General features: G+C 33.5%; 1 protein-coding gene and 1 long non-coding RNA gene across 2 annotated transcripts in view; one reads left to right on the top strand and one right to left on the bottom strand.

Annotated features, from left to right (window-relative positions):
• Positions 1-25,496, top strand: part of twin (CCR4-NOT transcription complex subunit 6-like twin) — a 61,374-nt gene that overhangs the window by 13,726 nt on the left and 22,152 nt on the right. The window lies entirely within an intron of this gene.
• On the bottom strand, positions 15,650-19,231 carry LOC149055731 (uncharacterized). Its single transcript, XR_016191778.1, has 3 exons — positions 19,132-19,231; positions 18,834-18,967; positions 15,650-15,826 (listed from the first exon to the last, which is right to left on the bottom strand). It is a non-coding gene; the product is annotated as an uncharacterized LOC149055731 (long non-coding RNA).

Genomic DNA, 25,496 nt, shown 5'->3' with positions numbered 1-25,496 from the left:
GCGAACAGTTATCGTTTTCTCTTTGGGGTCGGGTCCACGAGTTGTTTTCAATTAGTCTTCACATCGACGTTATAAGAATATCTTAATAATTTGGTAAACGAAACAGTACACCCGGGTTTAATTTTTTTATGTGATTGTGAAAGGTGACTATCAACTGTATGAAAAAAATATTTGGCAATTTTTTAAATGTTGACCCAAACTACTTTGAAATGCTTAATTTAAATAAATATATTAGTATCAGCATAATCCTCCATGCGTATTGAATTAATCTAATAAAGTTAATATTATTTATATTGTTGTATTCGTTATTTAATTAAAAAAAACACAAATGCAAGGTGAAACCTAACCCAATAGCAGGTGTATTTGTTTTGTGTCTTTTGCAAATTTGAATAACAATTATAATTTAATAACTGTTTGAAAAGTCTTTAATTTTTAATTAAACCATCCTAATTTGGAAAATAATAAACATATCGTCGGTATGTATATACAAATAAACAAAACAAATGTTATAATCAAAACTAAATCACATGTATCTATAGTACTCGGTCGGTTATTAATTATCACACATTAATAATTAATCTATCTTAAAATGCTCCCACACCAGGATGTCTCGCTGCGTCTTGTGGGTTACCGCCATTCTGTACACGTGGTGTGTTGTGGTACGAACTTGATGAAAATATAATAATATTTTAATATATTATTGTTAGGTATATTATGTTCGTCCGACTTTCTCGATAAATAAATAAAAAACTAATGATTTCTCGCGCTGTGCGTATCGCGGGCGCCGCCGCCGGTATCGTCTGTGTACCGCAGCAGAGGTGGGGCAAACAGGTGTTTCGTCTGGCGGTTCTGAGCAGCCGCATCAGCAGACCGTGCCGTGCCGTCCTAGTCGCGAGCGTCAGTTGTAGTCCTCGTCTAGATACGTGCCGGCCGCGTCGGTTTTGTCGTCGGTTTTGTCGTCGGTTTTGTCGTCGTCGTCGTCCGTGTTGTTGTTTTTTATCGTCGGCGTAGTCGACACGAAATTGTCCCGGTGTGTGTTGTTCGGTCGCGTCGTGTGTGTCGCTGCGAAAAATAATTCAATTCACTAGCCTCTTACGACCTTATTATTATTTACAACAATATCATTATTATAGTCGCTCGCGCGTGGTGCAGTACACACACATGCGCGGCGGCGGCGGTGGCGTCAAGTGCGCGATATGAACCGGGGCCCTACCGTTGCCCAATCGTTACCCGTCGATCGTTACGCGGGCAACTGTCTGATAAAACCGTCGTCGTCGTACTACTGTGGCGGCGGCCACAATATCCAGCTTGAACCGCCGCGTTGCCGGTATGACGCCGTGGTCGGTGCGTCCGCCGGCTATCATCATGGTGCCCCGACACCGTACCAGCACTACCAGCAGTTGCAGGACTGGTACGGTCGGGCGGCGTACTGGCACCATCACCACCACAACCATCAGAACGGCGGAGTCGTGGGTGCAGTCGGAGTTGGAGCCGTCGGTGGTACCGGTGGCGGGCCACTGGCCGAGAAGGCCAACTTTGCCGCGCACAAGCACGGAGCGCCGCTGATTCAGGCCGCCAAGTACAACAGGGCAGGAAGTAGTGGTGGCGGTCCCGGCAAGAAGTACGCGAAAAAAGCGCCGTCGGAACAGCCCAACTTCAACGGCGGGAAGAAGAACGACGGCGGTAGCGACGAGAGTTCTGGCGCGGCATCTGAGAACAGCCTTCCTCGCATTATAAAGCCCCGGAAACGCAGGAAGAAAGAACGGAAACCCGTGCCCGCCGTTCAGCCGCTCGCGGTGGCCACCGCCACCGGGCCTGAACAAGCCGTAGATCGACCGCCATCGACGCCGTCTTCGATGTCGTCGTCCACGTCGTCGTCTCCGCCGCCGCAGCCCATTCCGGAACTTAGTGTACCGGACGTCTCGCCGTTCGACACCATCAGATTGTCGGCCGACATCAAAGCCGTGAGCTTGGAGGACGTGTCCACGTGCCAGTGCGCGTGCTGCGACCCAGTGGGTAATGTATGGGACGTGGGGCGCCGGTGTTTCTCGCCGTCGCTCACCCGACCGGAGCCGGCCCGGAGGAGCTGGAGCGGTGAACCGTCTTCGCCGCCGCTACAGTCGTCTTCATCCCAGTTCTTCAAGATCACCGCCGCCGCCGAATACGCGAAGACCGAAACGGCTGTTCCCGCCGCCAGGTCGAGAACTCACAGCTTGGAAGTCTCGTCGGAAATCGTCACCTCGCCTAATGGCCACCGGGACATCGAAATAAAATTTTTCACCATGCCCATCGTCCATCACCGTTGATAGCGCGTTGTGCATCGGCCCTTTCGCACAATCCGGAAAAGTTTTTCTTTTACGCTTTGGCGATGCGACGTTGTTGTTAAGCTCCTCCGCAACACCTACTTTTTTGTTCGGTTGTCTATATATAGATATAATATTTATTATTACTATGATCATGGAACATGATATTGTACTATTTTTTCTTTTTCATAATTCCTTTTTCTGTGCTCTTTCACTTGATATTAAATTTTCAAATATGTTTAGGTCGACGGTAGTTTTTACTTTTTCTGCTTTTTTTTATTTTCTTTGTTTTTTTTTTTTTTTTTGTCGTACAAAAGCACGAGCTGTTTTCGTGTGTTTTAGTGGTCTCAAAATTATAATAATTAAAATATATTATTACGGCGACTAATAGATAATACGATTATTATCGTAGGCTTTTTATTTATTCTATTTAATGTTTGTTTACATTATAATTTCCCGCCGTAAAATCGTTCCTAGGTTATGGTTCGATTTATTTGGAATATAACTTTATTTATTTTTTTTTAGTTTTTAATCGGCAACTTTTAAATAGTGTTTATTTTTAATATTTTGCTATTGGCAATAGCCAATATTAACCTGTACACAAATCGGATTATACAATCCGTATATTATAAGTGATAAATAATTATGTGTTTGAAAACACATTGTATATTCCGATAATATTATATGACTTGATGGTAAAATTAATATTTAGTGTTACTATGTTTGTATGTAACACTTTATTAGCACATTTCAAAGTATTAATGGGAAACTGTGAAAATTTGACCTGGCTCTCATAATTTAGTGTATCATTAATAATGATTATGATGACCGTTTTCTTTGATGTTATATTTTTGAAGATTATGGATAAGCAATCACACACGTTGTACCTAATCATTTATATATATATATTTATGTATATTTTATATATATATATATATAATGTGTATAAATTATTAATTTTTTAACGTATATAATATTTATAAAGCAAGGTTATTGAATAACATATTAAAGAGACTATTCAATTACAGAATAGCCGTTTTATGTGTTAACCTGGTCTTATTTTCACGGTCTCATATATGTGTTTGATATGTTATATTTGCCATGGCGTCATATATGGCTGTCGGCTTGTTAACACGAGTCTGATGTTTTTTTGCTTTTATGTATACCTATAAATGGTAAGCTATTCATTTTAAATGAAGTCGTGCTTAGTATTTTTCAATGTAAATTTTTACTTTGGGTTTTATTATTGTAATCGCTTTGTGTCTTATCCGGCGGGTTTAAGGTGTATAATTATCTTACTTTAACCAATTATATTTATATATTTTTAAATTTAAGCTACAATCAAGTACCTATTTCATTTTTTGCAAATTATTTTAACTGTTGTTATTATTTATTATTATTATTATAATTTTTTTTTTTTTATATAAGTTTTTCTCGTGATTAGTAAATTATATATTTTGATTGTAGTATTTATTATTGCTGCATAATATTATCATACCTATTTGATATATTGTCATAATTTATATTGAAATTTATAGTTGTTTACCATATTATAAAAGGATGAAAATATAAAATTCGACTATGTTTAAAAAATGTGGTTTATAAATTATTTTTGTTTTTGAAATATTATCCTTAAATTAATGGTGCTGCAAGAAGTCGATTTACTTATACATGTCTTGCACATTCCAGACTGTAGGGATGAATATTTAAATATAAAAAGAAGTAATTTTACATTAAAATATAACTGTGCAGGTTATATATTTTATTCCTTGTTTTATTTTTACTATATAAGTTTTAGTTTAAAATAATTTTGTTTCATTGCAATTAACGTCCTCGTTTAACTACTTTAAGTTCTCTCGTCATGTGTATATATATAAACAGTTACATCATTTTGATCTTATGTCGAATTCGTTTATGAATTGTGACTATACCGAGAATGGCATTTAAAGATGAATGTAGAAAAACGAAATTTCAACTAATGAATAACTACGAATCGTTGGAAGTAAAATGAATTAAAAATATTTCTTACTATGCAGTAGTAATTCAATTATGATAATTCATGTGTCCGTTCATTTGTCATTTTGAATGTTGAGGGATTTATAAAATATAATAAGTTTCGTAATTTTGTTTAAAATTGAATGCAGCTCTCCGGATATATGTCGAATGTATTCGGCTTTAATGCACTTGTTGTTTATTGACGACGTTTAATAATTATTCTAATCAGCAGCCAACTGTAAGTGCCATTATGTATTCAAACGTTTTAAAGCGTAGTTAGAAAATTCGACGTATATATAACGTTCTATTGTGACGTATATTGACTACTGATAATAATTGATTAATGTTGTCAAGTATGTAGGTACAGTAATGCGTGGGTTTGCCGTTATCTATTTGAATCGCATCGACAAATTGATTTCCATGGAAATGTTTCCGCTAGAAACTCTCTTCGTGTATTGTACATGAGGTGCAAAACGAAAATATCGTTGTATTTACGTCAATATAATATTACATCCATTCGTCTTCCCACCATTTTGGCTACTGTGCCTGGCTTAGTTCACCCGTCATCGTATAGTCTGCACATTGGATAATCAATATGTATATCCTACTTGTCATGCGAATATGTTTTTTTTTTATATACATAATTTCCATTACCGTCGCCATTGTATATATCGTGGGCTATCTGCCGTTACGGTATATGCCATTTTGTGTGTATGCGTGTGTGCGATAGTAGTGTGCTTTCACCCACACGTCGTCGTTTTTAAATCGTTAAAACTACTGCTAACAATGTGACAGCTGATAAACTACATTTAAATTTTAAATTTAATCATCACAACGCATTGGTATGGGTAACGTAAATATATCAACAATAGATATTATAGAGTGCATTTTTATTTGGTTATAATTTGTGTATATATGCGTATTTCGCTCAAGTAGAATTTTATGTTATTTCTCTCTCATCATGATGCAATATTAATCAATAATAGCTATAGGTGATTAGTTGTCATTGTGACGTATAGAATTACACTTAAACGTGTGTATATTATACTAAAATGCTCGTAAACGATTATTGTCAATTGTGATACAAATTTATACGATTATACGACATGTATATTATTATTGTATTAGAGTTATGTTTTAATAATAATAATTATTATAATGTGACCTATGTGGTTTCTGGGTCTGGTTTGATTATGATAACAACGATGATGATGGCCAGACAACAGGTGGTCTACCGAAACATAGTTTTTTGTTTGAAAAAAAAATACACACCTGTAAACCTACTTTCGGGGGACGGGGAAAAGTGTTATCCGAGACAAAAGGTGTTCCCAGTTGATCGAACGTCTGGCGCTTTGTTACCAAGGGGGTATAATACGTATAAACTACTAAATTTGGGGTAGAAACCGGTTTACTTTCCGGTACACTAAACGTATGCATAGAACCGGTTATAGTTTCAGTGGGGTTGATATCGTCATAATATACATTTCAGTTGAATTATTTGTAACAATACATCATACATTTATTGTTGGGTACCATTTTTACGTGCACATCACACATCAACACTAACCCTGTCCCACGGCACACCCTGATTTGTAAAACACATAGATGAATGAAATACTTTGCTTTCAAGAGCCAAGGCGGTTTTTCTTTGTGTGATGAGAATTCATTTTGTGTTCACAATTAAATGTATTAGTTATGTAACAGTACACGCATTCGGCGGCACTCGTCTAGACTTTGGAATATAATATAATATTACTTATATTATAAACTTAGCCGCACACGTTAAAAACGGCATATTCATCGACGTTGATAGGTTGTAATTTTTTTTACTATCGGTACCTTCCGGAAAACCTGATAAGGTTTCATTGAATGTTTTTGGTGGTAATATCAGGTAAGTATATACTTGCGGTGTGTAACGTAAGCAGCCACGTGGTTAAGTTTCCATTGAAAATCATACATCCTCTCGTTTTATCTGTATTTTATCAGTATAATAGTTTAAACAATAAACGATCGTGTTTTTTAATCAATTATGTACAATAAATTTTATTTTTCTATATGCGCACACTATACTTTGTAGATTTTGTGAAAACCGATATCGATTATTTAACCTTTCTTATCGAAGGTATACATATTATAATAATAAATATAAATCGGTATTCATAGGTACATAAACATAATAGTAGGCATACCATTATGTACACCTTTAAGCTGGCGATAACATCGCGTTTTTACTGGATTGTCTTGAATTATACACTTGACATAATAATATTATATTGTACCTAAATGTATATTGTATTTTGAGTTCCAAAAACCTTGACAACAATACGAGGCTCGCCGTTGAGTATTAACTTTTTATTTGTTTGTTTATTTTTTGTCGTCGTCATCATTTGCCAAATGTGTAGTACAGTTGCGTGCGCTCGGCTCGTGTAGAAAAATAATATATCGCAATGAAACGAGTGTAAAAAAAATAAAAACGAAATTGGCATGAAGGTCGGTCACGTATATTGCCGGTGGCTGGCTGTGCAGCAGCCTACTACGGTGTCAAACAAACAAAAGCTCTTTTTTTCGGCCGTTGTCCTCTCCTCCTGCGCTGCGAACCCGCGAGTGCACTGCAGTTGCCGACGCCTTACATGTGCGTACGAGTCTACGTGATTTTTCGTTGTGTTATTTTCGTATTTTATTTTTTACAACGTCAACCAGATTCGTCTTTAATCCGACCTCTGGTCGTTCAAGGCCAACGCAGCCGACGGCATTACACCTATTGTTTAAATCGGAGCTGCTCTGCACCGCGTGTGTATATACCGATATATAACATAATAATATGTTTAATAATATTATAAATTATAATACTGCGCGCGGCGGTAACGACGCATGCGCGCACGTGTAAGTTATATAGTACGCGCAGCGCGTTTTTATTATATTACCTATATTAAATAATTGTGCGTAAATGTTTACAAGAAGAACGATAACAATAAGCGCGTATACAGTGTGCCGAACACCGCGTGACTTGAGTGGTGGTTGTCCTAAAAATCGTTCGCTAATACGTATAATATATCTCTATCTAAACAAATTTGAAATTAGATTTTTATATAATTATGGATAATCTCAGAAACTACTGAACTACTGCACTAATTTCAATAAAAGCGATATCAATAGATTTATCGAGTATCCGAGGTTGCCTTAAGGTTCTTTTTCAATTCCTGGAGCCTGTAGGTCGCTATATGAAATAGTTTTACATTTTTTGTCTGTTGCTTATGGATTCAAATAATTATACTCGTAAATTAGGTACTCGACCAATCACTCGAAAGTTTTAGAGATTTATATGCCAAATATCAAGAAAAGGAAAGATTCAATATCGTGGTTTGCACCACGTCCGATTGGCGCTGCAGTAAACTTTTTCTAAAATTTAACTGATTTCTGCTGCCGGAGGTACACCTTAATCGATTAGCTCTTGAAATTATTATATACTTAAACCGGTAAATACACCAACTACTGTTGTATACTCGTATCCAATCCGCCACAGTTGGATTTGTCCACAAAGCAAGGTGACACATTGACACCACTGACATGCCCGTGAACTGAGGTATAGGTACTAATGCTAAAATATATCACCAATTGTCATATTTAATAATTGTCGTTCATTTTTTGTACCGGACGAAGTCGGACAATATAGCTATAGTTTCATAGGCACCTATAATAGCTATATCATAATATTATCGGCGGAGGAGAATGCTCAATAATAATAATATTATTATTATTACAATACAGCGGCGATGATATTGTGAAATTTCATTTCAACATCCGTTATTAATTCGCGTCCGCGGTCGGTACAACGTTTTTCGTCGGATTACCGCGAAAATATATAAACCGTATTTCCTACATTTGGCATTGTCAGATTGTGCACAATAATAGAACTCTCGTATACCGGTATTTCATTTAAGTATATAATATCACAATAATATATTTTATGTATAGATAATAATAATGAATATAATATTATTATAGGCATATCGAAGCGGGCTCCGTGTTTTACATGCTCGTGGCGCAGCGCCGGTACGCTGTTTTGTCGAACGACCGAATAATAATAATAATAATAGTAGTTGTTGTTGTTCTATAGTTGTAATAGTAATAATAATTATAATTATCGTGCCCCGGATACACCTAAACTACCGCTCGCCGTGGCTATACATAATCCGGCGGCGGTGGCCGTGTGATCCCAATGTCACCGCATGACGACCGACTGTTGTTCACCGCTTCTGCCGTCGCCGCCGCCCGGTGATGAAACCGCCGGACCGTTGCGCGTTGTCGCGCGTTGTAATGATCACTACACTCCGACCGCGTGTGTACCAACGTCACCGACAGTATAATAATAATTGTACACCCATCGTGTACTATATGGTTTTTGGTTTTATTTATTTATTGGGGGGGTTTTCGAGCTGGTCGGCTTTCCCGTGACCTGCTTCTTCATTCTGCACTCGGCTGGTAAATGTATCTGATGTGGCATTGATTTTTCAGTGTATCGATATATTATATTATATAATTGAGAATTATTGCTGTGTAGGTAAATTAGTAAATAAATAAATAAAAACACTATTTCCGATATTTTCATTTCCACATACCGAATACTCACACGGAATAATTCGGAAAGTTCAACGGATGCCTTGTCGTGGTATAATATGGATTATATAATACAAAATCACCAGATTATAATACAAATTCGGATAAGCAGCAACCAGCATGATTTCTTTTAAAATGTGCTTGCAGTCATAAACTCATAAATATGCCAAATAATTAATAAATAATAATCATATACACACCTACTGATATGTAGAAATCACGTGGTTGTGGTAATGTTAAATATTTATATATAACGCTGTATAAATATATATCCCTCATGACCTTTTTTTCAAATATTTATGATTTCAATATTAACAAAATATTTATTTTTAAATGAAGTAAATATCTCATTCCCTCCTATAATATGGCATCATAATTTGACTACCGCTGGCACACCCACACACACCACACGTTGCAAAACGTGAACGACGGGGAAATGATAATATTATATTCCCGTAATAATAATAAAAACATTGTAAGCTCGTACGTGTTTGCGGCTTTGCGATCGAATCTAGTCCGACAGGTAGTGATCAGAGAGCCACCGTTGCCGGTCTCCTCTTGTAACATGAATTTTTTTTTAGTTCTATATTAAAGTGGTGCCTCAACATTAATGGCATTGTTGGCGGCGGCTCGCGGTACCGCCGCGATAATAACGCTAATTATATAAAGGAAAACGCGGTCACTGCAGGTAAATGGTTACTATATAACTGATAGGACTGTGCAATATTTTCCATCGGTTTTGTCCGAAAACGTGTCTTCAACGTTTATCCCGGCTATAAAGTATTTTAACATTTTTTTTTATCTATCACGATTTTGCGCTCAGAACATATTACGGTTCGTGTTGCAGTCGATTTGTACATATATTTTGTATAAAACCTAATATTTACTTTTTATCTATACACCCACTACAAAAAACTCGTTTTTTCGTCGTACTTATCCTCTTCATTTGAAGCTGAAATCAAACCAGGATGTCCAGAGTTTCTTTGCTGTGAACATATCATTATTATTTTTTTTTTAGTATTTGCGATTGCATATATAATGATGAATAAAGAAATAATAAATTCATTATTTTTTCTTTCCCGGTAAGTAGGTCCCATGATGATTTTCACTATTCGTATTCGATTCTATTGATGATATTCAATAATATATACGGTCATTTCGACATTTTAATATATTATTATCATTCTTATATTTGCCTACATAATATATTGTATGCATGCTCACAATCACGTGTTTCATTGTAATAATTTTCGATTTATTTTAAGTTTTTAAAATCGTATACATTTTTTATCAAAATATTGTTTATAGGTACATAGTCAGTTCTATACATTCATCAACGAACGATTGTTTCCTTTTCGTACATTTTTCGTCCGTCTGTGTGTACCAACTCGACAGAATTTTGTATTTAGGTATATTTCAACGTTTCTAGGGATTTATAAAAGCATCATAAAAATATTCTTACACGGCTCAAACTTTTTCGAAAATAGAATCCGGGCTGTATATTTTCATTAATTCGGTTATTGTATTCTATTTGTTAGATTATTTTTGAAATTTATTATAAGCTTAAATGAAAATATTATCCGCAGTATCACGAGTAGGCAGTGCCAGCACTTTGTTTATTTTATAAAGCTTTTGATCTTGGCAAACGTTTTCCACTGCAGCAAGTTTACTCTACAATGTCCAACATTATCTCTATGCGAAAATTGTACATTCAACTGTATTGTTAATCATGATATGCGCGTATACTTTGCACAACAAATATGAATGCATATATATCAAGTAAAAAAGCTTTTTAATTGTTTACCAATGAATCTACTGCTGAGTTGTAATGCTTTTAGAAATTTTTACTTTACGCATATAAGTTTTGCCTCTATAGTCTATACCTACCACTAGTGTGTGCCAAAATCTATAAAATTTAAATTTTACTTTATTCAGATCTTGCAGTAGGTATACTCATTATATATGTGTCTCTATTTATATTGTTCGCCTCTTCTTCCAAGTTTAATACTTTGGTTTGTAATGATTTTAATTGTATGTATAGTTAAATTAACCACGAGTAATCATAATGGATAAATCATTAACTTATATATATTTATAATATTCATCATACATAATATGTATGTGGTGTACCTATGTATGGTCGTGATGTCTCGTCGTGTTATTTCATCACTAGGCACCAACATTTAATAACCGATTGCTGGAGTACGTGTATGTTTAGTGAGCATATGCAATATACATTGTTGTATACTTTAAGAAGTATTTCTATATTATGTAAGCAAATATAAGTGACATCCGACTACAGTTTCGATCAAGTGTGCAACTTTTGATTCTACATACTTAATGTACCCGAAATATCTGATGGCGGTAAAAGATACAATATATTTGAGATAACCATCATCATTATTGTATCCTATTTAATAAATTTATGCGACACCACGTTGTGCTGCCGCCGCCGACAATGGCATCGTCTCCATTCAACAAAAATTCGTCCGTGAAAAAATAAATAAAATAAAATACATATATATATATATATATATATAATATATATTCCATAAACACAGATATACCTGGAATTGAAAGAGTTTGAAGAAAAAAAACGAAAAATCGTCGGTGTCATGGCCAATTCGGGATGTAATAAGACAAACCAGAAAACCTCTGGAGTCAAAACGTGTATTGTTCATCGTTGCCAGTATTGTACGAACAGATGAACTGGGCCAAGTAAACTGTACGCCCCAATTCGCCGCCGGACCGTGGAAACCGACGCCGCAACAGCCTCTCTCGTTCGATCTCATCGATGATGATGGTTTCATTATTTATATATATCATTATATTATCGATCCGGCCGCTGCGTTCGTATTCGTTATTATACAGATCGGCAATGTGTGTGGTACCATAAAGGTTTTCGTCTGTTTTATATTATTGATTTCATTACCGTCACCGTTGTTGTTATTGTTTATTCTCTATAAGTAAAAATTATACAGTATATTATAAACGTAATGTACCAGCTACATGCGTTTACTTTTCGTTTTCGAGGATAATAATATAGATGAGAAAAATCTTAGACATCTAACCTAAATCGTCGGAGTTACACGGCGGCGGACATTATTGCAGTGCGCAAAAACCACCTGTCGAAACGCTGCCGTAATTGATTTGATCGTTAATCGCTCGAGAACTCCGTACCTCCGGTCTTGAGTAGGTATACTTGACCGGAGAAAGAACGATTATGTGTATTTTACATTATTATTTAATCTCTATCTTTTTGCAATATATGTATACATGTCAATTTTATACCGGAAAAACATTTACTTCACGACTTAATTTCGAACGGATCAACCGTGATTTCCACCACTTATTACCAACGTATAGGTATATAGTATATATGATGGCATTTTTCCTGATAAGTGATGTACCTACTACTATAACCTATATAAGTACTTACTTAATACTTATGAATAATGTTCGGAAGAACATATAATTTATAAAATATTTTTTTAAACGATATCGCAATATTTTAAATAACTCGCGTATATAAATGCGTAAATTTAAATTTTGTTCCAAACCTTTCCTCCCCTAAAATCTCCCGGTTCGTGTGAATCGGTTACCTAGTGTTTAATATCATATTACACTGCGTATAGACAGCCAGACGAGGCGGTTTTCGATCGAGTAAGATATTGTGACGTGTTTAGCACGGTCGGTGGTGGAGGAGACGACGACGATGACGACCGCTGCAGCAACCATATCATCTGTACAAAATATAGTAATAACTAATAATAATAATAATTCTCTCATCGATTGCCGACCAGTGTGCGTGCTTGCATCGTATATCTTACCATTTATATACGTGTGGGATGACGAGACGGTGGTTGGCTGGTTTTCTTTGTGAGCGTTTCGTCGTCGTCGTCGTTTAAAAGATGATCCGTACTCGTGTGCGCCGCTGTTACGATTTAGAAAGTAGACGGCTTTCACATCCGTGTGTGTGTGTGTGCGTGTACCCCCGCAACTCGCGCCGAGTTATTATTATTGTAAGAAAAGAAAAATAACCATTCATATAAAATATATTATGTATATACATATAATATATATATTTGTATGTACATACAACGAACTGCACATTTTGTCGAGGTGTTGCCTTTCTCGTCATCGTCGGCCGTTGTTTTTGGGGTCTTAAAATTCTCTTTAGAGATTTTAATGACGTCGCCGTTTCGTAGGTTATGGTAGGTGCGTGAGTGCTATGTCGGCGTATACACGTGCACGTTTAAAACGTGCTTACCTGTATACAATTTAATAATATTGTAATACGCGTCCGATGTTGGTTTCCGTCGCCGGGCTGCAGCAGTTTCGTTTTATCTTTGTACACGTTCATCATACTCGGGGGACAGTGTAGCATAATAATATTTTGTCCCATCAAGGACTATATTTTTTGTTTTTTACGTTTCTACGACAATGCATTCGCGTCGCGCATGTATATAATATGCCTGTGTTTAACCTTCCTTCTTTCGATTATAATCGAAGGCTTTACCGAGCTCAATAGCGTATTTGAGTGTGTAAAACGTTGGAAAAAAACCATGCAATTAACCGAAAACCGCGATAATTCCAGTTATACTATATATTTATAATAGATATACATAATATATAATATAAATTAGCCATGTTCAATCGTGTCTAGGTTGCAGTGAGTCGCGTTTCGCGATGAAAATCGCTTTTGACGTATTGTGCGACGCTACATAAAAAACAATTCAATTGATAAATATAAATAATATTGTAGGTACCACAAAGGGAGGAGAGTTCTCTTCTGTGCAGTCGATCACTAATCAACAAGCCGCCGTTATATATAATATTATTATATTAGTGCGTAAGGTAGTAGTAGTTGTAATAGTTGTGAACGGTTTACGTTTGATGTATAGTAAAATACGAGTGGTGTAGTAGTGGTAGACCGTAGTATAGTTTTGTAGTAGTAGTATAGTAGTCAGTCGTCTTGTATACGTTTCACCAGATCTATAAGACGGCGTTGTCCTACTGACCTTCATACCGGTCGTCTCGCCCCCTCCTTTTGATTAATCGGTCTAAAAGTGACCGATTCTAGAAAATAATGATATTAACTACTGCTGCTGGCTGGCTGGCTGTCTCCTACCACGTCAACCGGTTCGCTTATCCTTTCCTTTCTTTCTTTGTTTTTTGATTTTTTTTTTTTTTTAATTAGACGTTTAAACAAATTTTTGACTAAATTAACGCATTTTTTTGACAAGTATTATCATGACAATGATTTCCGGTGGATAATTTTTTACGTTTTTCTTTATTAATTCTGATTCTTTTTAAGGTCAGGTTATAAGGACATGTCTCATAATTCGTTTACGTATTCGAATCGCAAAAAAAAGATCGAGCTACTATTGATATTTTATAAATAATCACCATTAACAATAAAATTAATAAATAACCGTAATTTATAGCCGTAATAGTATAGTTTGCAATACTTACAAATAAATTATATGGTGTTTGGATATAATTCAAAGTTATAGACTAATAAAATAGACATTGTTCTTTTATTTTAAGTTTAGGAAAATAATTTATCCAAATAAAAATCAGGAAACTATAATAATATATAACTTAATGTTAATAGTTATTATAATTATGAATTAATTTAGAAAAATATCGACATAACTTATATAAAATATAATATGCATTCTATTTGTGTGTAAAATAATTTCTAAATATTTATAATGGCCAAGAAAACCGTAATACAATTAGATAAGGTGAATTTTAAGTGAATATTCCAAATTTGTATTTCTTTAATATTATCTTATTATTAGTTAAAATATTTTTTTTATCTTCCCGTAGTATAAAAATATTTTATTTCAGACTTCAAACATCATCATACGGAATAATATAATATGGTTTTGAACTTTGTTTTTTTAATTAAAATTCATTAAATCATTAACCATAATATATGATTTTATATTATAATTTATTATATGTTTTGATTCTATATGTCATTAATAATTACATGTTCAATTGAATTTTTGGATTTATAAAACATCCTTACAATGTTCAAATAATATTTGAAAGGCACTTAATCGTTCTTATTGTTGAACAATAAAGACAACTTGAGAAATCGGACAATACTTCATTGTTATTATCATACTACCTAGTTTTCTAATTTGTTTTTTTTTCTATCCAAAATTAATTGAACAATCAGCATAAGTATATAAATAAATAAAAACAAATCGATCACAACAGCTATTTTTGTATAAATTGAATCTTTTCTGATTATACATCAATATTGTGGATAGTCTGATAGTATTTGTAGACTTGTGCTTATGCATAAAATATAGTCCAACAGTCCAACTTATTGTATTATACTACTATTTATATTGAAATTATAATTTATGTAATTATATACTTGGCGTTGATACTTATGATACGCACCAATTCCTCGTCACAGGTAAAACAAAAATGTTAATATAAATTCGAAAGTAATATATTATTTAATTGACGATGTGAAGGTCCTGTTAAAAATTAATTTGTAGGTACTTTCCAGTGGACAAGTAAAAAATTATAATAAGAAACGGCCAACGTTGAATCAAAGTTTTTAATTAATTACACTATTTTAAATTTTTATTACAATAAAAGCATATCGAGTCAAAAATTAAAATGTTATTGTTAAAAATTTGGTATCCTTATTTTGTATAAGATGTACAACAATTTAACAAGCTCGTTTTACACATTTTGCGGGTCATCATGATGGGGTATCTCAATAATTGTTAAGTTTCGAAAATGTTCAATTCAACTCCTCTGTACTTGTCGCTATCATAAACAAGTTTTAACTCGTTTGACAAGTTGCTTACTAAGAAATTAGCTATAGCTGATAGTTAGGTCACGATAAAATGAATGTCTTCCAGCGTGTGCGTATATTCCTAGAAAATACACGACAAAACGCGTTATTATAGTCGTTAATCGCTAATCAATTTTATAACTGTTACTTATGGACTATGATATCAACATTATAGCAAGCACCTCTCATTCGTCATTCGGTATCGCATCGAAACAATAGCATCAGACTTGTGGTGTTATCGATCAGAAGTTTTACATTAATCATTTAAAGTATTTTCTCGTGAACCAAATGTCATAATAGTTCAAATCAATACTTAAAACTGTTGATCTGATTTTGCCTAGGCTTGTTACTTTTATAGACTATCCACTCTGTTTTAGCTAAATGTTAAAAAACCGTTAATAGTGAATACACAAAATAATGATTGTGCTTAATAAAAATGTTGGATTAAAAAAACTACGATTTTACGATACACTCACGTATTTAGAAATAACAAGAAAAATAGTACATTTATCGATTTTCCATCGATTAAGATATGAACTGTTATTTTAATTAAATCCATTACTGCAGGCTGCACATCATACCATTATTTTGGTTTACAGTTTTACAGTAGTTGGTTAATCTTTTTATACTCAAGTTCATATTTTATTGCAATTGAGATATATATATAAATTTAATCTGATCACGGCGAATCAGTATTAATAAAAAAAGAATTAATAGTTATTGTTTATGAATACGTCTTGTAATTTAACATGTATACAAATTAATAATATCGCAGAATGGTGTCGTGTATGCCATATTTGTTTTTAATTTTTTTTTTTTTAATTTTATACTTTGTAAAAAAAAACAATGTATGCATAAGTGATAAAATAATGCTGAGTGCTTGTAAAGTATTGTTAATTTGTTCATCCACAAGTTACAGATGTTTATATTGGGTAACACGTATTAAAAATAATAAAGTTATGTTCATAAGTTAAATACTGTCGTTTTTAACAGTATCACGTACTGATAATATGGCGTATCACATAATGAGTGCATTAAAATGTTAATGTAAATATATGACAGTACGATAAATATATCATTAAATATACCTATAATGTTAATGTGGAAGTTACAAAAACAAATACGATCTTACTTCTTATTGTGTATAACCCACGATTTCTCGCTTAATTCCGTCTTCAAACCATACTATCAGAATTCACACACTATCGCGTTTCATACATTTTCTTTTCATACAATTATAATTATAATATAACTTGATAAAAAATATCGGTTAGATACCTGTGCTTGTACTGTATACAATTCTCATTTGAATATAAACAGTAGCTACGGTCCCATCGAGTGAATAGCTGATTAGAACCTTTTTTTTACCAGTGATATCTTGTTTGGTTTTTTTTCATGCCATAGAGCTATTTTATTACAAAAACTAGGTTAAAATGTCTCTGGACCATTTTATTTTTATATGATAAGTGATATTTTATTAAATCTGTATAGTATATATTGGTTATCGGAGAATTTGAACTTATGAGTAATTTTTTTGACGCAATCGTTTGTAAAATGTATATGCTTATTATTCAAATATGGCCATTAAGGTCTTTGTGGAGGGTTAGATTATATTTAACATACCCTATTACCAGGCCCCCATTTTTTAGTGAACCTCGACACAATAAAGTGTATTATCCGAAGTTGAAAGTGTGTACTACGGATTCGAGAAGTGTGTGCCTACTAAATACTAATAAATAAGACTACTTGCTAGATAGTAATAAGTAGTACAGAATACCTACATTATACACATTTTTTTTAAATAATATTTTTTTAGCCACCCACGGTTCTGTATTATTTCTCATGGTACATCAAAAGATGTGTAGTACGAATTTTTGTGAAAAATAGTGGCTGGGCCGCTATTACTCCGGAGAATTGGTTATTGCCCTGAGGGCTATTGATTTAAATGGATGTATTATTTTTATGTTGGAGCATTCCTGAATTATAATAAATACCCGATGTATAAATGTACATGGGTAATGAAGTGATGATTAATTTATATATTAATATGTTTTTTTTTTCAGTAAAAAGTTTAAATTTTAACATTTAGGTAGTTAGGTATTTTAAATTAAAAACCGTTTTAATTTGTTCTGTTGGTTTCATATTGTGTGTTCATATTGAACATACTGATGGTTGATGATAATCTAACAACTGTATTTTTTTTTTTATTAACATAAAGGCTTCAATTACTAGGATTATTAGCCTATATAATTACAAAATGATAGTTATACAATATAAAAGTTGACATTGTCTTTATAGATTATCTTATTATTATTATTATACACTGTAAAATATTCTAATATATCAACTGTATTGTAGTGTATACTTAGTCATACAATTATTTATTCGTTCATTTTTCTTCTAATCTATAATGAAGTTTTAGTAAAGGTGTATCAACAATGCATTTGCATGGTTTTACACCTCCGCAACCACTATATAACCGTGTTGTATAAGCCTGTATGTTTAAAATAATCACTTAATTGTTGTTGCCATAAAAATCACCGTATTATGAAATAATGATTGCGGCTAACCCGATATACTTTGAAATAGAACCGTTTTTTTTCACGTGATAATTGTAGTGAAACTAGTACGAGGCTTAGAATGCAGTTTATTATTTTTGCTCTTTGGTTTAGATCTGATTTTAGTTTTTTTAGTAAACGTTGTATACCTATATATATGCAGTGATCGAATTGGGAACAATTAAGTTAAAAAGTCTTATAATCAAGAATTCGTGGGCTGCCCTGCTGCTAAAACTTATGAATGGCGAATACATCTAATAATACATTAAAACAAATGATAATTTAAAATGTATTGTAATTTTAATCAATTTAATTTATATAAGTAAATCAATATTTTTATTTTTAAATTTAAATTATTCCTTGGTATTGATTTGTATTCCATCATACTCGTATTTCATCAATTTCAAATATATTAGCTTTGCTTATCTTTTATATAATAGCATAATTTCTGTATTGAAAATCAAATTTATTTGGCCGAATGTTATATACTATAACTATAATATATTAATTTAAGTAATTGAGTGTTTTGACCTTTTAATAATTTGTTGTTCCGAACAAGCCGTGTTTCCCCATCGTCTTCCCGTAAATGTCTCAAAACTATTAATCTGGAAAAGCGTTCGCGCTGCTATACCTCTTATGAATGAATGTCTTGCCAATGCGAAAATCTGCCGGTTTACGCAATAATTATGTTTATATTATATTGGTGTACGAATATGCGATGTGATACACATCGCGGGATTTCGTATTATATTATATTTTTGTGCAAAGCAGTTGGATCGCAGGAACAGTTCATCGTTAAATATAATATAATATTACGTTAGTACATTACCTGTGTTTCGTCGGTACAATGCTTTACCGTGTCGCATACATAGTAAACACATTGAGTTGCGTCAATTGATTGTCTATATATGTATGTATGCATGATGTCGCGTGTACAATAATATAATGTTCATAGTGTGCGTGTGTGCGCGATGTGTACAACGCATATTCGTGTTTGTATTTCGTTTGTCATTCGTCGATCCCTTCATGACGTGATGTAATGTTCGACAACGCATAATACCATAACGTACGCTAAATTATAATAATATGTATACAATATACATTCTGACTGACGGTATATTAGCGTATATTATAATATAGTTTATATCGTACTGTAAATATATTTACATAGTATAATAATAGACGCGTCTGCAGCTCGAATCCATTATTATGATATTATAATATACATAATACATCCACGTCGTTACGAGATTATAACAAGTCCGATTATACGTACTATATTATAGTGTAATACTGTAATATAATATGACTCGCTACTATTATACAGAGTGTCCCTCAGTAAACGGTTTTCCAAACTCTTATCAATTATAGTTCAAACGAAAACTTCTCTAAATTTTTATTTTTAATAATTTTTATCACAAAATACACAAGTGATAAGACATTTAAATGGATACATCGAAAGTAGCTGTATACGATCGGTTTGAAAGAGAGATTTGAGGTCTATAATATATTGTTTTGTAACATTAATATTACACACATAGTATACTTTGTTGAAGTTTTATCATTGTTATTACTACTGGACAGTGGACACCTTGTATACTGAAATCGTTCTCGTTGTTGTTGGTCTAATATTCAGCCGTACAGTTGCAGCCCGTATATAGTAATGGCTGCGGTATACTATTATTATTATTATTATTAATATTAATATAGGCTACAATGGTTTGCTCGAAATCTCAAAACGATCGTTTCTTTGTGTACTGTACTACTTGTGCGTTGTAAGAAGGATGATTCAAATTATCAAAATTACAGCTACTGCCGATGCAGTTGGAAATTCATAAATATAAACACCTGTAAAATGTAGGGAAAATAATATTTCAAACCATCTATGTAACCAATTGATTTCAGATTTAGGCCCATAAAACTATTTGTGTAGACTCGTTTGAAAGTTTAGATTCATACACTAATTTTTATAAAATAAATTACTCCATATTAGTTACATATTAAACAGATGGAGGAAGTAACTCGAAAGGTTGTATTCATCAGTAATATTTAATTGTAGTTAAATCGTGTAAACTGCAGTATTGTTTATTATTTGTATTTTTTCTATATGATATTTAATCTTTTCTCTCTTAATTTTTAACAATGCATGATATCAACGTTAAATAAATAATGCTTAATTAATTATATGTTTATAATTATTTATAATTATCTATATAAGTTTTGAATAAACTCAGTATATCGTATGCGTATAGCATACATATACATGGTTTATAATTACACCTTTTGATCTTAACGTTGTTAATAGACAATTCAGCCAATCTTTATGTTCTTGTCAGATTTTGCACTCGTGCAAAAAATAGGTGCAGTGTACATTTCTTTATATAGAATTTCCGTAGACGATATAGGTGTGAATTCTTGTTTTGATTTTTAACTAAAATATTATTGTTTAAAATCTGTCCATTTTATGTTGGCGTTAAAAAAATACTAACAGAAATTGATAAACTGTCATTAACAGCAGTGTAGCCATGAACACGAAAGGGCATACACGTATTTTGGCAATTCGTGTGCTGATGCGTAGGTAAATATAATTTTTTAATTGAATGCGTAGAACGATAAAAACATGTCGAATTCTCAAAGTAATCTTGTTGCGTACGTTTTTGATATTAGCATTTATTAAATTATAAACTGAATTATATTTATCAATAGATATAACATCATAACATAATTGGTGTTATACAGTATACACCGTACATTGGAATCAATTGCAATTTACAGCCAAACAAATATGGTTAATGTGGTATAATATAATAATATATCGATCGAGGTTACCCATCGTCTATCCACTACAAAATCAATTTTCGATTAGAAACGAAGTTATCGGTGGTCGTTTATCGTATAGTATAATATAATAACAAGCATCGAGAACAACAACAACAACAACAATAATAATAATAATATATGTATAAAATATAGGTGATTGGTGGGCGTCTGTAGGCGTTAGTTTATTGTTTGCGGAAACTCGAAGCGATTTCGAGTTGTGCCTTTACAAGTATAATAATAATAATAATAATAATAACAATATAATAGGAAACGGCGGCAACTGTTGGAGCGCTTATTGTGTTCAATCGAACGTTCTCTTTCTCGTCGAAATGATGCAAAAACAAAGCGAAAAAAACGAAGTTAAATGAAGAAAATTATAAGAATAATAAAAATGGCAACAACAAACTGGAGATCGTATATAGTGTAGGTGGGCAACCACCTATTAATTCTAAACGACTTCGCACGGATGAAACGTATATATAATTTAGCGTGTAGTAAAAATACGGCGTCGAGAATTGTATTGTGTGGGGTCCGTGTCCGCAGACACTTTCATTTTTTTCACCGCTTTCCACGTCGAACGCTGTTTATTTTCTTCTCGTACACACTGACGCGCAACGGGTATACATACTACGGTGAGTACCTCCCTCTAATTTCATCACAAATGCCACAAAATATTCATATGTATAAACTATTGTTATAACGTGTATAAGGGCCTTCTGTTACATTGAACGCGAGAAACTTCGGTCAAGCATAAATATATAAATACAATGTATTTTACGTATTTTACGTATTTTACGTACTAACCATTCCAGTATAGTTTCGGAAAATGTATTGTTATTCCATCTTTAAACATTATGTGCGCATAATAATATAGCATTAGCCTATCCCTTATACTATCGTAGGTCCTGTAGGGTACAGCCAGAAGCCACTGAACAGTGGATTAGCCAAATAACACTGAAACTTGGTACTTAATGTTGTTTGTTTACATATAAGTTAGATTAGGTTATAGGTTTATAGTACTCGCTCGAATGTGCATTACTCGTTGGCGACTTGGGGTTTTTGCGCCAAATTGGTATACACTTAATATATTATTATTGTACATACGATGTTTTAATGTGTGGCGAAAGAACGACGCTAAGCCGGTTGTCTTCCGATGAGGGACGAAGGTCAATCGTTGACGTCTTACGAAGGACTGGCGGGTCACGACGAATAATGTGTGTATACAACTTGGGCTCTCGCCACAACCGCCGCCGGGTGGGTCGCGTGCCCCGTCGAGTTCTCTGCTGGGGCAATCCACTCGTCTATAATGAGTATAATAGTATATACATGGTTAACCGTGGGTACCTATGGCGGTCCTGACAGCGTGCGTGCGTCGTAAATTACTATATTATAATTTATATTACATACAAATACACATATTATATGAGATAGCGGGCGATTCGTCGTGTGAGCGAGAGGTGCCGGAGATTGCAGTGTGACGAAATTGATGCACTTTTTTCCCATATCGTTTTCGTGTTGACCTAAATATGTGTATATATATACACGCACATCTCGCGCGTGGATTGGTTGTTTGTATTTTGTTTATATTTACTCGTATACCTATTACTTACGTTCTCTATAGTAGGTATACGTGTACTAACTTTATAGCCTGCTCAATCGTTAGATATAGGTATATACAATATTGAATATAATATACACATTATATACTGCTGCAGTGATGTGCGTGTGTGTGTTCACGTTCGGTTTTCACTGGCCGGAGAAAGTGTTTTGTTTTTTTCTGACTAAACGGGTACGTTTTTTTCATCGATATTATATTATTACCACTTTTTCCCTCCTGACCCCGATACAACCCGACGAATCTCTGCGTCACCTCCATAAACACCCTCGTGCACCATCAGTGAAAGCACCTACCTATATTATATTCATACAATATGTAATAATATGTATGAAGTAGGTACCTACCTACGATATTAAATTGCGTGATATCGATCTATCCCGCCGCCTATAACCGACTTTGTGCAGAGCATAATGTTTCGGTCGTCGTATCTTGGTCGTCGTTTGTCGTGAGTGGCAGAGGGGATGGCGCAATTCGACTCCATCATCACTCCGATTTCGCCAGCAGCGGATTTCGTGTCGTGTATATTTTATGTGTACACATATTTAAGTATAATATTATTATACTTATACTAATATTAATATATATATATAGAATTGCAGTATTGTAATAATTTAACGACTCTCCCCGAGAGTAACCGCCGCAACCGGAGCTTTTGACCCCGGTCGTGACCTTTGTCTCCTGCATGTCTTGTATTTACATCCGTACCGCTGGGCTTCCGCGTCGAAAATATTATATATTATTATAATAAAAACCTATTGAAAATTAAAGAACTACGACAATGCGTCTCGCGTTATTATTGTGCTGCTGCCGCGTATAATGTTTATACATATACAACATATCATAATATATACGTATGTTGTGTGTGTGTGGAGGAGACCCACGCTTGCGCCCACTTTTGCCGAAGACGTTGCAGGAGACGCCTCCGAAAAACAATAACAATCGGAGCACACACAAGTTCACCGAACCCAAACGCGAGGGATTGGCCGTGTGTATTAGAGTGTACCACCGTTGTGTTGTATCTGTGTGTATATTATAATATTATAATATTCTGTTATTATCATATACGATTATGCTTCTATAAACGCGGTTCATATAAGACGGGAAACGAGTTAAACAAAAACCGCATCGGCGGCGGTGGATGATACGACGTTGTGAAATATATATATATATATTATATAGTAATAACAATAATAATAATAATATATAGGCAGGTACAATGACGATAACAATTGTGCGTCGGAATTACGACGGCAGTGATGAGACGGTTCGGCTCCGCAGGACTTTCGAGCATCGTGCGTATATATAATAATATTATATGTATGTAAAATTTGCGTTTCACTACTGCGCTACGGGAATATTAATTAGTAGTGACGGACGACGCACGGTCGGAACAAAGTAATACGCGACTTATGTAAGGGGGCCCCCGTTGGACGCATATTGCATATAGTGTATATATTATTATTACTATTATTATTATTATTATTATTATACGTGATGTATAAGTACTAATGTATACTATAATAATAATAATAATTTAATGTCGTGCCCAAACATTTTGGACGTGAACCGACGGAGAAACTACTATATTATAATACGCCCGCGTGCGTACGCATATTATAATATTATAATATATTATGAAGACGATTAAGAAACTTGTGATTTTGTTTTTGATTTTCCTCCACCGCGGATAAACTTTCACCCTACAGACTTTTTGAACAATGACAGTTACATTATATTATGTATAAGTTTGTGTAGGTTATTAATATTGTATTACTATATATTACACTATTTTAATATATATAATAATACATACAATATAATATAAATTATATTATATTTCATTTTCGTCGTCGTACCTATATTTAATTTATTGTTATAGTTGTTGCGTAGTCTTAAACGTTTTATGCTTGTTTGCTTTGGAGTCGCGTCGACGAGGACTTTGTCTCAGATAAGTCGCTTAAGTGTATATAGGTACATAGGTACTTATTTTCACTGAAAATTAATATTTATACATTCCTCTTGTTTTTAGTATTAATACAATAATGAGGCTTGAGTGACACTCGCGCACTGACATAATGTCAGTATAGTATAATATATTAGTATAGTAAAGGTACACGTTAGTTGTGATTTTAAATTATCATTTGGTTGTTTTTGTATACTTCGGATTTTAACTTTTTTATTTTACCGTGTCCTTAAATACCTACGTTCCATGTGTTGGATCAATACACGTTAAAAATACTTGCACAATATTTTTAACGCGAGATGAATATATCATATATATATTACTTAAGAGATTTTCATTTAATATTTGATGTAACGGATATGAAATAGAATCCAGAATTTTCTAATAATTATGACTTTTATATATATATAAAAAAAAAAATAAAGCAATTGTTATATTATATTATATTGTGGTAATGAAATGCGTTTGTTTATTATGTATTGTATATTTGTGTATACTATTAATCATCGGATAACAATATTAGTACGCCAAGTTGTAAACGATAATTTTCATTATTCAATAATGGCGTATTATATGCAGTGCTGATATTTAATGAATTACACTTCATTATATAGTTTTGATATACTCATATATTATAAAAGTATTTACTAATCGCAAAATGATTATGAAAATTATTTTTCATTTTATCACGATAACATCATAGAATTTCTCTATTTTTATTATTTCAATTTATTTCAATTTATTGTTTGATACTGACACTTGAGGTGTAGGTACTATACTATGAAACTATAAT

Source organism: Diuraphis noxia, unplaced genomic scaffold, assembly GCF_037042655.1.
Source record: "Diuraphis noxia isolate RWA-SAM2 unplaced genomic scaffold, SU_Dnox_SAM2 contig0004, whole genome shotgun sequence".
NCBI lineage: Eukaryota > Metazoa > Arthropoda > Insecta > Hemiptera > Aphididae > Diuraphis > Diuraphis noxia.
This window is presented reverse-complemented; position numbering and strand designations above follow the sequence as displayed.